This window comes from Herpailurus yagouaroundi, unplaced genomic scaffold, assembly GCF_014898765.1.
Source record: "Herpailurus yagouaroundi ecotype Mexico unplaced genomic scaffold, PumYag 161, whole genome shotgun sequence".
Classification (NCBI taxonomy): Eukaryota; Metazoa; Chordata; class Mammalia; order Carnivora; family Felidae; genus Herpailurus; species Herpailurus yagouaroundi.
The window spans coordinates 13,184,838-13,189,097 of NW_024412402.1; the positions used below are offsets into that span (position 1 = coordinate 13,184,838).

General features: G+C 47.4%; 1 long non-coding RNA gene across 1 annotated transcript; it reads left to right on the forward strand.

The window, feature by feature from the left end:
- Positions 1-1,131: 1,131 nt before the first annotated feature.
- Positions 1,132-3,264, forward strand: LOC121035251 (uncharacterized). Its single transcript, XR_005792825.1, has 3 exons — positions 1,132-1,385; positions 2,481-2,551; positions 2,645-3,264. It is a non-coding gene; the product is annotated as an uncharacterized LOC121035251 (long non-coding RNA).
- Positions 3,265-4,260: the final 996 nt, after the last annotated feature.

Below are 4,260 nucleotides of genomic sequence, written 5' to 3' on the forward strand. Positions count from 1 at the left end.
ACCCCCCCCCAGAATCAACAACCCCCTTTGCAGTCAGGCACAGGTCCCACCTGAGACCCCGTGAATGGCCACACATGTGGGGTGACCATGGCCACCAATGATGAGGACCTTGAGAGGGTGAGGAGGCCAAGGTTCCCCTAGGAAAAGCAGAGCTTCCCATATTGATCCTGGACTTAAAGACAAGACAGTTCTCTCTGGAGTACAGGGGCACCTGAATCTACCTCCCTCCCTTCTTACCAACACTACCCAATGGCCCCAGAGTTCACAACTCCCTTGGAAAAGTCGCTTGGGACACCTGATTGGCTCAGTCGGTTAAGCATCCGACTTCAGCTCAGGTCATGATCTCACAGTTTGTGGGTTTGAGCCCCACGTCGGGTTCTGTGCTGATAGCTCAGAGCCTGCTTCAGATCCTCTGTCTCCCTCTCTCTCTGCCCCTCCCCTGCTCACACTCTCTCCTTCAAAACTAAATTAAAAAAAAAAAACATTAAAAAAAAAACATAAAAAAAAAAAAATCAGCTGCTCTTCCTTGAGTGGGACCACCTCATGGCAGTAATTCCCTGCCTGGGACGGTGGTCCAGCCTCATATGTACTATCCCTCTTCAGACAAGCTTCCTTGTCAGCCTGATCAATCCCAGGGCCTCGTCTAGGGCGCCATGATGACTTGCGTGTATCCACGTGAGCCAGAAGGGGATCACCGGACTTGTCCTCAGCTCCGCATTACCCCTACCCCATGTTTCTCTGTAGATCACCGTTGCAAAGTGACATTCAGGGTCCCCTGTCGGAAACGGGACTGGCCAGGAGCTAGGATAGGGATAGAGGGATAGAGTTTCGCCTTTGAAGCCATTGAAGCCAGAGAGAATGTGAAGCCTTTTCCACGCCCGAGCATCAGGCTGATAGGGTGCCGGAACATTTGGTGTGTCCCACACAGCGAGTCTGTAAGGCCTGAGCTTCCTGGTTTCTAAATGCAGTCATGTTGATCTGCACTGTTGCCTTGGTAGAGTTCCCAATCCTGACGAGGCTTCCGAGTTACCCAGCAGCTTGTTATAGATTCCAGACAGGCTGGTTCCTTGGGTCTGTGAGGTGGGGCCCAGCAGTATATATTTTTTTTTTTAAACAACCCACAGGGGTGATTCTGAGGAAGCATGAGCTGGCATTTGGAAACGATTGGTATACATGATTGCCTCTGGACAAATTAAGATACGAACCCATTTGGCCTTCCTGAATCTTAGACGGTGACTGCGGCATTTAGACTACCCCGAGGGGTTCTGGGATCCCCAAGCATCCAGTTTACCACGGCCGTTGTACTGAAGTTTTATCCGAACTCCGTTTCTGCACATCTCTAACTTGCCTCTAGGACAGAAAGTGCTGACGGGAGCAAAGCAGAGGTAAGTAATGTGGAAAAGCTCTTAAGCACGGAGAGATGCTTGAGCAAACTGGCCTTCTCCTAAGCAGTTCTCAACAGCCCTTTAAAAATGCAACAGAGCCGACTGTACTTTGAATCATATTCTCCTTGCCTGCTGGCTCCCCACTCTCCCGGACGCCTTCCTCTGGAGGTCACTGAGAACATAAAGTTCCCAAAATGCTGGGCACAGGCCAAGCGGAAGGTCTTCATGGAATTTTCTGTTTGTTTTTCACGTGGCAAGGTTACAAGCTAAGACAAAGTCTCCAATCAGAAGATAATAGAGCAGCCATTGTCACCAATCCCTTCACAGGGCCGAAGTCTGGAATCCATTGCTGTGCTCGCTCGGGTCCTCTAGAGCTGAGGTCACACAATAGCAGAAGAAGGGAAACAAATGAGGTGGCTGTCAGTAGGGGACCGGGGACAGGAGTTCTGATATGGCCGCAGGATGGAAAATTATGCAGCCCTAACAAAAGAATGAGAAGGTGTTTATGCCCTGATTTGGAAAACTCTTTGTAAGTGTAATGTTAATTGAAACAAATAAATGCAAAAACGCAGAAGCAAGGAGATGACATATGTATGCATTTGTTTATATCTGATTATATGTGCATTTCTGGGAGGACGTGTTTAAAAAATACCATTGTTTGCCTCTGGGGAGAACTAAGACGGGGAGGGGAGGGTTCGCACGTACTCTTTTTTTTTTTTTTTAATTCAAGCATCATTAAGATACAGCGTTACATTAGCTTCAGGTGTACAATATAGTGATTCAACAATTCTATGTATTTCTTGGTGCTCATAGAGGATCCAAAGCAGGCCCCACCCTGACAGCGGTGAGTCCCAGTGTGGGTCTTGAACTCATGAGCTGTGAGATAATGACCTGAGCCCAAGTCGGGCACTCAATGGACTGAGCCACCCAGGTGCCCCAGGATAAGTGTACTCTTAATCCCTTCATCTTCCTGCCCACCTCCCCTCTGGCAGCCACCAGTTTGTTCTCTGTATTTAAGAGTCTGGTTTTCACTTGTCCCTTTTTTTTTTTTTTTAATTTAATTTTTTATTTGTTCCTTTGGTTTCTTCCACATAGGAGGGAAAACAACTCTTAAGGATCTACATTGATTGCGGGAACAGGTAATCTGAATGAAGCTACATGTAAAGGTATTTATATTTAGTTTTGGTTCGATTTCACTTTTTTTTTTTTTTTGCCACAAATTCGCCTCTCTAATCATGTTTTGCTCACCCTAATTTTAGACCAAGCCTGAGTTATATGAACACACACCAGCTGGACAGTGGGAGGAAACAGCTAAGAAGCCAGTCTGGGAAAGAACATTTGCCTTGGGTGAGTGATGTGCAAATAATAAAGAGTGGCTATGGTTTGCAGCCCAGTTGTCTCCAGAAGGTGACAGCATTAAGGTCACGATCCACTAGTGGTGTGCCCTGGAATTTGCATACTCTTACTAAGAGTCAAAGAGTCTGAGTCAATCTAAAATTATGGCAGCTGATTGCAAAAATGGCCCCAGTTACGCTGCCCCATGCAGTCACGTGCTTACTCTATGACCTGTAACTCTTCCTTTCAAGTAATAGAACCTATTTCCTCCCTTCTTGACCCTGGACTGGCCTTTTGACTAGTTTGGGTCATTAAAATGAAGCAAAAGTAGTGTTGTGCCATACGCGAGCCTAGGCATCAGGAGACCTCCTACACTTCACTCTGTCTCTTGGAGGACTGCCACGGACGTGAGCCCGAACCTGGCCTAGCGGCTGGGGTGACGGCCCTGAGCTGGAGCTCCAGGTGTGCAGGAAGGCCCAGCCAAGATCAGCAGAGCCAATCTGCCAACTGAGGGTAGACACGTGAGGATTAACCTGGGCTCAAAGCTGTCCATCTGACTCCTACCCTCATGAGTTGAATACAAGCCTCTTGTTTTAATCCACTGAGTTTTCTGGTTGTTTCTTACATAGCCTTACTGGGACAGCAGATGACTGGCACAGAACTTCTTTGCTGTTCTGGCTTTGCTTTCTTTCCATCTCTAGTAGGCTACCGTTACTGTTATGATTGGACAAGATAGGATAAAATAGGCAGAGAGGAAAAGGATAGAACCTGAGATCCCTGGGTGGGGGAAAACACCTATTTTGGAACAACGCTAGGAGCCTCAGACTACAGCAACCCCCTCCTCGGGTTTAAGGTTCCCCTTAAGAATGTAACAGACACCGCCTACTCCCCCTCAGGTTCCCCTCGGGAATTTGACAATCAAAATACCTGACTAAAAAAAGTAAACCATAAAACTCATGGTACATGAGGGACAGTATGACCAGTCTGACTCCTCACACAATGGAAACGAGCCAATCAGGATTGGACAACCCAGTACCCAGAGCCATCCAGCCAATAAGGGTCGAGCCTGACAAGAAATGAGGGGGAAGTGAAGGCGGACAAGAACCTTATGAGACAAGGACCCTTGCCTATAATCTCTAGGTCTTCACCATCGAATGCCCCCTCTCTTTAAAGAGAGCTTTCCTACTATTCTTACTTCCTAATCTTATACTCTAATAAATTTTTGCCGGCTGCTCCTTGTGTCCACCTCTTCACTCTTCAAAGAGGTGAGATGACAAATCCAGGGTATTGAGGTACAAAAAATCCTGCCATGTTTTCTCATTACCCGCTCCTCAGTCTCCATGAAATTCAGCTCATTAAAGAGCGACCATCAGGTGTCAGACCTTTGATGCACAGTCCCTGACCTCAAGGCGTGGACAGTCAGGTTGATGAGGTTTTGGGGTGATGGTGGGGTTCGTGGGGTCTGGAGCCGACAGCCAAGAAAGAGTTCTTGAAGATGTCTTCAGTGTAGAAAGGTGATTTTCCTAAAGCTCGGGGCCAG